Source organism: Hippopotamus amphibius, chromosome 1, assembly GCF_030028045.1.
Source record: "Hippopotamus amphibius kiboko isolate mHipAmp2 chromosome 1, mHipAmp2.hap2, whole genome shotgun sequence".
In the NCBI taxonomy this organism is placed as follows: domain Eukaryota; kingdom Metazoa; phylum Chordata; class Mammalia; order Artiodactyla; family Hippopotamidae; genus Hippopotamus; species Hippopotamus amphibius.
Window position 1 is genome coordinate 193,927,397 of NC_080186.1, and position 14,136 is coordinate 193,941,532.

Here is a 14,136-nt window from a genome sequence, read left to right on the forward strand (position 1 = left end):
AAGGCAGGGCTTTTTGTTGTCTGCACTGCCTCGGGTGTAAGGTGAAATGATAAGGTATAGGAAGGTAAAGCTTAAGGGGAGGTAGGAAATCTCGTAGAGGGCTTCAGATACTATTACAGGTTCAATTATGTCCACCTCCCTCCAAATTCACATGTTGAAGTTCTAAACCCAGTACCTTAGAATGTGACCTTATTTGGAAACAAGATTATTGCAGATACTGACATTAGTTAAGATAAGGTCATATTGAAGTAGAGTGGGGCCTAATCCAGTATGACTGATATCCTCATAACGGGGAAATTTGGTCACAGATTCAGGGAGAATGCCTTGTGAAGATAAAGGCAGAGATTGGGATAATTCATCTACAAGCCAAGAAATGCCAGAGAGTACCAGAAAATGTCCAGAAACTAAACGAGAGGCATGGAATAAACTCTTCCTCACAGCCCACAGAAGGAACCAACCCTGTCAACACCTTCATTTCAGATTTGTAGCCTTCAGAACTGTGAGACAGTATCTTTTAAGCCACCAGGTTTGTGGCACTTTGTTACAGCAGCCCTAGCAAAGTAACATAAATACCTAGTTAAATTTTATTTATTTTCTGAGAGCTCTTGAAAGTCTTTGTATAAGGAATTGTCATCAGGACTATGCTTTTGAAAGTTTCATCTGGCAGCTAGTAAAAAATTGATTAGAGGAGGAGAGAAGCAAACCATAGAGGATTAACTGATATGAGTTTGAAGTGATGAATAATAGGAACCTGAACTATTCTAGTAGCATTAATAATGAATGGAGCATATCTTAGGATCTACAGAATCTCTCATATTTTTTGCATCGACCATACTGAACAGTGATATTGAAAATGGAAACCTGAGGTATTACAGTTACTCATTTAAGAAGAAAGACTAAATTATGTTTAATATGGGCTAAAGGAGAAGTGATTGGGGGAAAGAAATCAAGGACTCTATCTTATACCACAGACCAAATAAATTCCACGCACAATTCCAGAAAGAAACCTTAAGAAAACAGTTGTCTTAAACATAAACAGTGATACCTATCCTGCTCCCATTAGCAGAACAAAGTTCATGATGGAGTCATATTGAAATTCCTCTTTGGTAAATATAAGTGGTCATGTGCTTTTCTTAGCTCAAAGTGACTTCATCAATGATCATCTGACTCAGAATAAATCTTTTTCCATTGTAACAGGGTAATTAGTAATGAGTCATTTTAGAATTACAGTTCCTAAACTTTTTTTTAGAATTCTATCACCCCTAAATACTTATCAAACAGACCTTTATCCTGTGTGCACTGGTCATGTTGGGTTACACTATGCTGTGTCTATAAACCACCCCCAAAATCTTAGTGGCTTAAAACAACAGTTTTATTTCTTAGCCACCTCCTTGGTTCATTAAGGCTCCATTTTCATCCTCACTCCAAGATGCAGCCTGAAGGAACCTGACTTCTGGAATACACCAGTCACCATGGCAAGGAAGAACATGGTGGACTGAGCACCAGTTGTGAAAAGACTTGGTATCTTATGCACATCCTTCCTACTCACGTTGCAACGGTTAAACTTAGTCACATGCTGCTAAGTGGGTAGGGTTTCTTTTTGTGGTGATGACAATGTTCTGAAGTTAATGGTGATGGATGCATAACTGAAAATACTAAGATCCACGGAATTGTATACTCTAAAAGACTGAATTTTATGAGAATTATATCTGAGTAAAATTGTTATAAAAAGTCTAAACCGAAGTTAAAAAACAAAACAAAAAAACTAGCCACATAGCCATGCCTAATATAGTCCTACTATATTCTTGAAGGAAGAAAACTAGAATGTTGGTGGATCGTTTCAATAACTGCCATACTCATCTTTGTTTGCAAATCCTATTAAAGGCCATTTATGATGCAAGTTATTTTTGTTTCCTGATAGCGAATATAAGCTATTCAAATAAAATACTGATTTATTTTTGAAATCTGAGAATTCTAATGTAGAAATTCCAAAGACAGATGTTAAGTGAGCAAATACACAGAAAATACCTACAGATTATATACATATACATAGTCTTGTCTCTAATGTTTGCTGGGCCCTTTCAAGAGTGAAAATGGATTTCAATATACCATACACCTAAATATTTAGAGGTTATAAATGGAGCTAATAAACTATTCCTACCATAGCAAATATGCCTTAAGGTTTCTAGAATTCTTGAACTCTTCAAGCCTCACACTAACGAGGGGCAAAGTAGGGAGAGCTGGTCTTAGAGAGTTCTTTGTCTCACCTCCATCCTCTCCCGAACACAACTCTTCCCCTCCACTGCTGCCCCTCTCCCCCATTCAAGCTCCTGCAGATGCACCCTTTGACTAACCCAAGCCTTTGGGATGTGCTCTCCACCTCTCTGTCCACACCCCACCCCCTCCCACCAGGAGGGAGGGCTTTGAAGAGGCACCCCAGGTAGGGAGGGGCATGTCCCTGGGCACGATGATCTTTTCATCCTATAGGGAGGAACATATGCTCAAGGGGGACAGAGCCTAGCCCTCAAGCAAAGGGTCCAGAGTGAGGTCCCTCTTGCCTGGATTTAGGGGGGTTTTCTATAAGTAGTAAAATTTTCACCAAAAAACTCCATTGTCTTTATGAGGTTTTGTATGCCACCTTGTGGTATTTTTATGAACACTTAAAAACATGATATAGAAGGAAATGGAAATGCTGAGCTATAATAAAGGAAAAAATTTTCTGAATGAGAATAATTTCTTCATTTGAAAAGTTATTTTTAAACATAATTAACAGCTCAAGTAAAATTTTTCTTACAGCACAATCTTAAAAAGAAGTAACTAAGATTTACAAAATGAAACTTAGATATTTCGTTATGGGATTCATTCATACACTCAAAGATATGAATTAAATGTCTGCTATGTCCATGTACTGTTCCAGCACTGAGGATATATCAATGAGAAACAAATATCTCTGCCCTCCTAGAGCTTGCATTCCAATAGGGCAGTGACATAGTGAGCAGTAGTTCTTAACGAATACATTACTTACATCCAATTTTAAAATCTCATTGATAGCCTTTTGCATAGACATCTTGCTGGGATCCCTACCTTAAGCCTTTCCCACTTATTTTTTGACTGTGTAGAAAGTTCTAACAATTTTTATTCAGAGGTCTAAAAAGGACTGGGCCACTACCAGTTGGAGTTTCTAACCATTATGATTAGAAATTAAAAACCAAAATAAGCATTTAAAAAGCAAATTTTTTTCAAACTTTTGTTTTCTACCTCCATGCCCCCTTTCTTGCTTCTTCACCCCCAATTAATACTATTATACTTCCTTTGTGTACTCACCCAAAACTTGCTTAGAAGTTAAGGAGCATTGGGTCCAAGGGACTTCCCTTATCTGACCACCTCATTGTCTGCACTTTGAAGGTCCTTGAGAAGAACACATAGTGAGGAGAGCTATTCCCTTGGCCTGGTGTGTAGCTGGAAAAGACCAGATAGCCAATGACAACTTCACTCACTCCTTTCCCCTGCATCCTAATGAAGCCTCTGTTAGTTTTGAGAAGAGGTCCCAGAAAATGAAGTGGAGAACAGAAGAGAAACTAAAGGAGAGTCTGACTTCATTCCTGTGTGTTAGTTTGAAGTAGAGGTGGAGAGAAAAATACTAAATGGAATGGTTCTCTTCCTCCAATATGTTTTCCTCCTGCATTGTTATATATAATCTACACTTTCTGGATTTCTGAAGAGTGTTTTATTCTGGGTTTTTGCTCTTTCCATTCAGAATTTCATCCTTAGAAATATATGCATATGTTATTCATTTAAAAATTTTATGTGGTAAATAAACAGTGATAAAATAATCATAGTGGTGGTTTATGTGACTTGGTCATAGCTAGAAGCAAGTCAGTGGCAAATCTGCTTAGACTCTGAGAATAGGACTTACAGCCAATCCCCTGTTAAACCATACCCATCACAAACTATGTTTAATAATCACTAATTCTACCTGAGGTAGTTAATATGTAATCAGTTAAGAGAGTAATAATTTCTTTTTATGTAATGTGAAAAGTCATAAAATCAGGAATGCATAAAAACTCCTATAACTCAACACACAAAAAGACAAGAACCCAATTTAAAAATGGTAAAAGACTTGAATATACATTTCTCTAAAGAAGATATACAAATGAGATAACACTTCACACTTACTAGACTGACTGTGATTTAAAAAAGAAAAAAAAAGGAAAATAACAAATGTTGATGAGAATGTGGAGAAATTGGAACCCTTGTATGTTGCTGGTAGGAATGTAGAATGGTTCAGCCACTATGGGAAACTGTTCCTCAATAGCTAAACATGGAATTACCATATGACCCAGCAATTCCACTCCTAGGTATATACCCAAAGGAATTGAAAACAAGGACTGGAACAGATAATTGTATGCCAGTGTTTATTGTAGCATTACTGCAATAGCCAAAAGGTAGAAACAACTGGAAGTGTCCATCAACAGATGAAAGAATAAGTAAAATGTGGTATATACATGCAATGGAATATTATTCGGCCATCAAAAGGAATGAAGTTCTGAATAATGCTACAACATGACTGACCCTTGAATACATTATGCTAAGTGAAATATGTCAGACATAAAAGAAAAAATATTGTATGATTCCACCTATATGAAATATCTAGAATAGGCAAATTCATAGAGATAGAAAGTAGATTAGTGTTTACCAGGGAATAGAGGAGGGGAAATGGGGAGTTGATGATTAATGGCTACAAACTTTCTGTTTGAAGTATGAAGACATTTTGGGGATAGTGATAACTGTTGCACAACATTGTGAACATAGTTAATGTCACTGAACTGTACACTTTAAATGGTTAAAATGGCAACTTTTGTTATATATATTTTACCACAATTTAGAAAAGTTAATAATGTAACATACCAAAAGCTACTGAGTTATTCACTTTAAATTGGTGAGTTGTATGGTATGTGAATTATATCTTAATAAAGCTGTGTTTAAAAGTTTGTAGGATGCAACTCAAATTGTGCTTAGATGAAAATTTATGACCTACATGCTTATATTGGAAAAAAATAAAGGTTATAAAGTAATGAGCAAAGCATCCAATTTAGTGTGTTATAAAAAGAACAAGTAAGTAAGCCTGAAGAGAAGGTTTGAAATCATAAACATAATAGAAATTAATGGAATAGAAAATAAGCTTATAATGACAGGATGAACTGAGCCAAAAGTTGCTTTTTTTGAAAACACTAAGAAATTGAGACAAATTTAGCAAGTCCTAATTAAAAAATAAACTTAGAGAATTTATAAACAATATTGTGATATAAAAAGGGTCAGAACCACATATAATGCAGGTTATTAAAAGAAATATTATAACTCTATTCCAATAATTTTGAAACCTTAATCAAATTGATAAATTTTTAGAAAAATTTAACCTGCGAAAGTGGTTCAAGAAGAAATAATAAGAGATAGGATCAAGATGGCGGAGTAGGTGGACGTGAGCTCACTCCCTCTTGCAAGAGCACTGGAATTACAACTAACTGCTGAACAATCATTGACAGAAAGACACTGGAACTCACCAAAAAAGACACCCCACATCCAGAGATAAAGGAGAAGCTGCAATAAGACAGTAGGAGGGGCACAATCGTATTAAAATCAAATCCCATAAATGCTGGGTGGGTGACTCACAAACTGGAGAACAGTTATACTGCAGAAGTCCACCCACTAAAGTGAGGGTTCTGAACCCCACATCAGGCTTTCCAACCTGGGAGGCCAGCAACGAGAGGAGGAATCCCCAGAGTATCAGACTTTGAAAGCCAGCAGGATTTGATTGCAGAACCTCCACAGGACTGGGGGAAACAGAGACTCCACCCTTGGAGGGCACACAGAAAAATGTGCTCACCAGGACCCAGGGGGAAGGAGCAGTGACCCCATAGGAGACTGAACCAGACCGAGCTGCTGGTGTTGGGGTTGCCTGTGGAGGTGGGGGGTGGCTGTGGCTCACCAAGGAGACAGGGGCACTGGTGGCAGGGGTTTTGGGAAGTGCTTACTGGTGTGAGCCCTCCCAGAGTCTGCCATTAGCCCCACCAAAGAGCCTGTGGGCTCCAGTGCCAGGTGGCTTCAGGACAAATGACCAACAAGGTGGGAACACAGCCCCACCCACTGGCAGACAAGCAGATTAAAGTCTTACTGAGCTCCACCCACCCAGCCCTACCCACCATCAGTCCCTCCCATCAGGAAGCACCCAGGAGCCTCCTAGATAGCTTCCTCCACAAGAGGGCAGACAGCAGTATCAAGCAGTATCAGCAGTATTTTGTCTTGTGGAACTGAAAACCACAGCCACAGAAAGATAGAGAAAATGAAAAAGCAGAGGACTTTGTACCAGATGAAGGGACAGGATAAAAACCCAGAAAAACAACTAAATGAAGAGGAGATAGGCACCCTTTCAGAAAAAGAATTCAGAAGAATGATCTAGGACTTTGAAAAAAAGACTGGACTCAAAGATCAAAAAGTTTACCAAATACCTAGAAGAAATAAAGAGCAAACAAACATATGCAACACAATAACTGAAATGAAAAATACGCTAGAAGGAACCAATAGCAGATTAACTGAGGCAGAAGGACGAATAAGTGACCTGGAAGACAGAATGGTGATAATCACTGATGTGGAAAAGAATAAAGAAAAAAGAATGAAAAGAACTGAAGACAGCCTGAGAGACCTCTGGGACAACATTAAATGCACCAACATTCACATTATAGGGGTCTCAGAAGGAGAAGAGAGAGAGAAAGGACCTGAGAAAATATTGGGAGAGATTATAGTTGAAAACTTCCCTAACATGGGAAAGGAAATAGCCACCCAAGTCCAGGAAGTGCAGAGAGTCCCAGGCAGGATAAACCCAAGGAGAAACACGCCAAGACATACAGTAGTCAAATTGACAAAAATTAAAGACAGAGAAAAGTTATTAAAAGCAACAAGGGAAAAACAACAAATAACATACAAGGGAACTCCCATAAGGGTAACAGCTGATTTCTCAGCAGAAACTCTACAAGCCAGAAGGGAGTGGCATGATGTATTTAAAGTGATGAAAGGCAAGAAGGTACAACCAAGAATACTCTACCCAGCAAGGATCTCATTCAGATTTGACGAAGAAATCAAAAGCTTTACAGACAAGCAACAGCTAAGAGAATTCAGCACCACCAAAGCAGCCCTGCAACAAACGCTAAAGGAACTTCTCTAAGCAGGAGACATAAGAGAAAAAAAGGACCTACAAAAACAGAAACAAAACGATTAAGAAAATGATAATGGGAACATACATATCGATAATTACCTTGAATGTAAATGGACTAAATGCACCAAGCAAAAGACACAGACTGGCTGAATGGGTACAAAAACAAGACCCATTTTTATGCTGTCTACAAGAGACCCACTTCAGACCTAGGGACACACACAGACTGAAAGTGAGGGGATGGAAAAAGATATTCCATGCAAATGGAAATCAAAAGAAAGCTGGAGTAGCAATACTCATATCAGATAAAATAAACTTTAAAATAAAAAATGTTACAAGAGACAAGAAAGGACACTACATAAAGATCAAGGGATCCATCCAAGAAGAGGAGATAACAATTATAAATATATATGCACCCATTATAGGAGCACCTCAATACATAAGACAGATGCTAACAACTATGAAAGAGGAAATCGACAGGAACACAATCATGGTGGGGGACTTTAACACCCCACTTACACCAATGGACAGATCATCCAGACAGAAAGTTAATAAGGAAACACAAGCTTTAAATGGCATAATAAATCAGCTTGATTTAATAGATATCTATAGAACATTACGTCCAAAAACAGCAGATGACATGTTCTTCTCAAGTGCACATGGAACATTCTCCAGGATAGATCACGTTTTGGGTCATAAATCAAGCCTTGGTAAATTCAAGAAAATTGAAATGTTATCAAGCATCTTTTCCGACCACAATGCTATGAGGTTAGAAATCAATTACAGGAAAAAACCTGTAAAAAACACAAACACGTGGAGGCTAAACAATACACTACTAAATAACCAAGAGATCACTGAAGAAATCAAAGAGGAAATCAAAAATACCTAGAGACAAATGACAATGAAAACATAACGATCCAAAACCTATGGGATGCAGCAAAGGCAGTTCTAAGAGGGACGTTTATAGCAATACAATCCTACCTCAAGAAACAAGAAACATCCCAAATAAACAATCTAACCTTACACCTAAAGAAACTTGAGAAAGAGCAAACAAAGCCAAAGTTAGTAGACAAACTGGGACATTTGTAGAGACATGGATGGACCTAGAGACTGTCATACAGAGTCAAGGGAGTCAGAAAGAGAAAAATAAATATCGTATATTAACACATATATGTGGACTATAGAAAAATGGTACAAATCAACCTGTTTGCAAGGCAGAAATAGAGACACGGATGTAGAGAACAAACATATGGACACCAAGTGGGGAAAGCGGGGATGATTGGGGGGGACCGAATTGGGAGAGTGGGATACCAAATTGTAGACTCTAAATATATGCTGTTTATTGTCTGTTAACTGTATCTCAATAAAAGTTCTTAAAAAAAAAAGAAGAAATAATAAACCATATGATTTTACCAAACTTTTATAACAAAATTTAAGGAATACATAATTTTAATCTTACACAAATTATTCATGGTGTAGAAACAGAAGGACTGCTCCTTAAATCTTTGGCATGAGGGTGGCATAATCTTGATATGAAAATCTGAAAAGGACCAAATGAGAAAGGAAAATAACAGGTCATTCTCCCATCAACACAAATACAGAGAGCTAAAAATAAATTGGCAAACCTAATCCAGTGACCTATAAAAATATGCATTATGATCAAATCTAGTGGACCCCCAAAATGCAAGTTTGGTTTAATTAATGACTGCATTTCTAAGAGATCTGGCAAAATAGAGATGAGACACATGAAACATTTTAACTGAAAAGAATTTAAGGAACTGTTTAAAAATTAATAGAACCCACAAGGGATGGCGGGAAACGACATTTAGCAACCAGCAATAGCCAGAAACCTCTGGGCCTGAAGGGTCAAAGAGTGGAAATGCCCAGTGAGAGATGAACTCATGAGAGAGCTTAACCATCAGTGGTGGTAGTCGTAGCAACCTCTGCCAGAGCCATGCAAGTCAGAACTGCGACACCGCTGTCTACACTGTGACCACTGGAGGCTGCCGCCCACCCATCTCCTGCTAGTACTTCTTATTTGTTAGCCCCCATAGGAAGTCAGTGGCAGGGAGCTTGGGATGCAAGCAGTAAAGATCAGCCTCCTAAGGAACAGAGCAGAAAAGGGCAGAGAATGGATTTGGGCATGTGATTTGAGAAGAACCACCAAAGCTGCATGATCAGATGTAAAAAAGAAAAGTCACGTAATCATCTAGTCAGGTGGCAAACATTTTCTGTAAAAGGCTTAGCTAGGTTGTCAATATTTTTCAGCTTCGCAGACCATGCATTCTGTTGGAACTATACAATTCTGCCATTGTAGTGTAAGCCATCATATATGCATACTAAACAAATGGGTGTCTGCTTTTGAGTAAAGTTGTATTTGTCAAAAAAAAAAAAAGTTGTGGACTGGATTCGGCCTGTGGAGTAGTAGTTTGTAGACCCTTGATCTAGTAGATGCAGAAAAAGTATTTGCTGAATGTTAACATCCATGTGGGATTAAAAACAAAATTCTTGGCAAACTCAGAAAGGCATTTCCTCATCCTGATAAAGTATATTTTATTAAGAAAAAAAAAAAACTATAGTAAGCATTTATACTGAATGAAAATATTAAAAGTATTCTCTTTAAGATCATGAACAAGACATGGATTACCGCTATTGTATTGGAGGCTCTAGCTGGCATATTAAGACAAGAAAAGGAAAAGTTACAAGAATTAGAAAGAAAACTAATCTTGTTTGCAATAGAAATAATTATCCACCTAAAGAGCTAATAAAAATAAATATGGAAAATATAACCAGTATAAAAATGGGCAACAGTCTTGAATAGTTACATCACAGAAGAGAAAGAGAACGGCTCCTGCAAGTACCTTTTGTTTGCCCCTGTAATACCAACTTCCCGTTGTTTATCTTGTGCTCGGCCCAGGATCCTGGCCTCAGCAGAGCTACCATTTCCTCCAACTTCCAGGTGGACTCGGCCAATGGGGGTTCCTGGCAGAAAATCAGAAGGAAGGAGGAGAACGAGGTTGAGACGTTTGTTCTTGTTCCAGTCCTCATTCTGGCTGTTTCTTTGAACCAAAGGCCCCTGCTTTACAGAAGTCTACTTTTCTGGGTTTCCAGTAACCTCTCCTTCCACTTGTTCTCTTGTATCTGGGTGTAGAAATAGGTCTACTGGTGATAGTCTGGGTTTCTCCTGCATCCCATGCACATCTTTGTACTCAGTCCCTTAGATTATCCTAACTTGTCAACTCTTCACTGTTGAAATCCAGATACAGCCAATAAAACATTAAAAGATGCTCAATCTCATTAACAGCCAGAAAAAAAATGCAAATTAAAACCATTATTAAAGATGATTTAAAACCTACCAGGTTGGGAATAATTTAAAATATTGACAAGCATGAGAACAATATAATTATACATTATTGGTAAGTATATAAATTGTTACAACTTTTTTTGAAAAACAATTTAGTATTATATAGCAAAGCTGAAGATGCACAAGCCTATAATCCAGCAATTTTGCACCAGGAGCCATGTTCAAGGAGGAATTTTTGTAACAGGAAAACACTGGAAAAAACATAGGTATCGATCAACAGAATGGATAAGTGGATTGTGGTATATTCATGCAATGGAATACTTAATAGCAATGAAAATGAATAAATTACAGGTACATAAATAACAAGGAAGAAGTCAAGAACAAAACAGGGAGCAGAAAAATCAACTTAAAGAACAAGGCAAGCAAAGTTTTGAAGAAAGTGAGAAAGGCAAGTATGTGCGTATCTGGGGGAAAAGCATTCCGGAGGAGAAGAAACAGCAAGGGCAAAGGTGCTGAGGTGTTTGTGTTTGGTGTTTTGAGGAATAGAAAGGGGCCCAGGAGACTTTAGAACAGTGTAAGAGGCAGTATAACAAGAGATCAGAGAGGCAAAGGGGTAGAATAAATTGTTTCTGGCCTGGTAGGCCACTGTATGGAATCTGTTTTTTGTGTGAGTAGTATGCTAACTCACTGAATGTATTTGAGAAAAGGGATATGATCTGACTTTTTTTAGGTAATCACTTTGGAATCTGAAATGAGAAAGGACTGAAAAAGGGCAGTGGAGGACTGTTTAGGACACTGTTGCAATAATTCAGGTGAGAGATGACAATTGCATTGGTAGCAATGGGTGTGGCGAGAGAAGCTTAGCAGCTGTTATATTTTAAAGCTACATTACATGGAATTTGCTGACATTGAATGTAGGTGTTTAGAGGAAGACAGGAGTCTGTGATGACTCTGAACTTTTCAGGTTCGCATAACCAAAAGGATGGGGTTGCCACTAACTGAAATGTGGAATACTGAGGGGAGTGGGTTTGGGAAAGAAGGAAGAAGTTCAGTTTTGAACATGTTGAGTTTGAGATAAACATGCAAGTGGATCTGTTAGGTAGACATTTGGGTAGAAGAGCCTGACGTTCAGGGGATGGGAATTCAGCCTTCATTTACGCACAGTTCAGGACTCTCCAAAACAAAACTTTAGTATGTGTCCTTACGGGGAGGCCAAGACGTTGTCTTTGCTGCAGAGAACTGCACTTGCTTTTGAGGTGCCACGCTTATTAATTATTGCTGAGGCAGTGATCCAAAGCATCTGGTGATTGATTACACATACTCTATGGCATTATTTATATTACCTGGCAGAGCAACAGATGCGTAAGCAAAGTTCCTAGCTTTATGAACGATGGCAGCAAAGTATTCAGCTCCCTTCCCCCTTTTTGATGGATATGGCTGATGCTAACACCACATTTAAGGGACTATAAATAAGGCAGGCAAGTTCTCAAGAATCTCATTCTCATCTGCCAGTGGAAACTGAATGAAGCAGAACATTAGTCTTTTCAGCAACTTATTATTTTGCCATCACATAGTACTTTGTCTTTCCTAAGGAATTTACAATCCAACCTAATTTACATAGAATTTCTGAGGTTATGCTAATATCACTTTCCTATTTTCACCTCAATTTGCATTTGAAAACTGGAGAGAGAACTTTTTTTCCCCCCAGAATAAAGATCAGATTCTTAGGAATATCTTCTATTCTGCCTCACAAACTTGAAGTTATCAGTCCTTAATTCTAATCTTCCTTTGAATTCCTGTCAGTGAATAATAGATTCTAGAAGTCTTAGCATTTACATAATTTTACTAAATTATTACCAAGGTCACTGGGATACAGAGCTTTGCTGAAGCAATAAGACATTTCTGTTTACTCAGAGGAAGACACTGTTTGGCTCCAGTGGTAAAAGGGTTTCATTCAAACCGTGATCAATGACTGGAAGGTCACGTATAACTAGGGAAGACAGAGTAGACCTTGAAGGCAACGCAGCAGCAGGAAACCGAGTATCTTCTGTTCTCCCCACACATCTCATCAGCGCTTTCCACAGTGAGCTTCACATCTCTCCCCACTGAGAGGCCTCTTTGCTTTTAGGTTTCCAGTCTCACAGACTGAGTCTCCCTGAGCTGAGAAAGCTAAAGTAGGGAGTAGATCTGCCTGATGGTGGGATGGGGGCAGTACAGTTTAATCCACGGCAGAAGGACAGCACCAGGCAGGGAGATTCTGCCGTGGGACATAGATTTCCAAACAAAATATCACCCCGCATCTGTGAGCCTCTCCCTAACCAAGGAAGGCAACATTGCAGGACACCTTGGGGAAAGGTATAGAACTGGCCTAAGCAGACCATCCACAGACGTTTCCACCCGTGTGAAGTTAGGTAATTACTTAGGCAGGCCCCTGGTAGGAGTAGGGGTAATTCAGTATTCGAAGGAGCCATGACACAGCTGTGGAAGCCAAGAATGCACTTCCACGTGGTCCAGCTGTGACGGAGTTCTCAGGCTTTGGGGATGCACAATGGTTTACCTGGCTTGAGGCTTGTTGGACGATTTTTCTTAAAGAGCTTTGTTGAGATAATTTACACACCATAGAACTCATTCATTTAAGGTGAAAATTCAAAGGCTTTTGTCATCAGAGTTGTGATTTTAGTTACATAACACAGAAACTTTAACTGTAAACAACTTGAAACCAGCTGTTTAAGGGGTGGCAGTAGAGAGCAGAAGAGAGGGACACCTGCTAGCTGCACTCTCCTGTTGACTATTCCTCCTTCTACTTCCCCGGAATCTATGCTTTCCTCTTCAAAATTTTTCTCCAGAGCTGCAAGCTCCTCCAGGGCCTCAGACAACTTGCCTTTCTCCATGCCGCCTCCTCCTCCTTAGCGGTGCACAAAGTTTGCTTTGCGTGCCTACCATCAAACGTATGGTCTGCGTGAGTCCAGTCCTGGGAGATGGCAGTGGTATCACTCTTAAATGGCAATAGATAAACATTCAATAATTTTTGAATGGCATTATGTAGGTTTATTTTTTCCTCCTTAAGCGCTTATGCTCCTGGAGCAATTTCATGATTTTCTGTTTTCTGGTTAGAGAATACTAGTTAGAGAACAGTGGACATGGATACTGTCAGTATCTATGACACCTGACATGCCAGATACTTTCAGACACCTACTTGGCATGTATTAAGCTGCACCCTGCAGGCTTGCAAGCCTTGTAGTTGCCTCGAGACTGAAGTAAGAGCCCAGAGACAGCGACATCAATGGTTTATTCGATGGGGGATCTTACTTATCTCAAGCAAAAAGGTCCTGGAGTGACATCCCCACCATGTACAGCAGGCAGGACATGGCAGCCATCTTCACTACTTGGGGGATAAAGAGGCTACCATTTATAAGGGGAACTGATGTCAGTTTGGCTGATCAGTTATCAAGGAAACTGGCAGCCAGGGGCATGTCCTCACAGACCCTCAGGTTAACAAGGATCACAAGGGCAGAGGTTTCTCTTTAAGAAGCTCGCAGGTGGGGCCATTTGGCTTAAGGATTAGAAGAGTCACTAGCTGGGGTAGGAAAAAAGCACGTTCGCGTGTGCAGGGACTGGTGGCGCC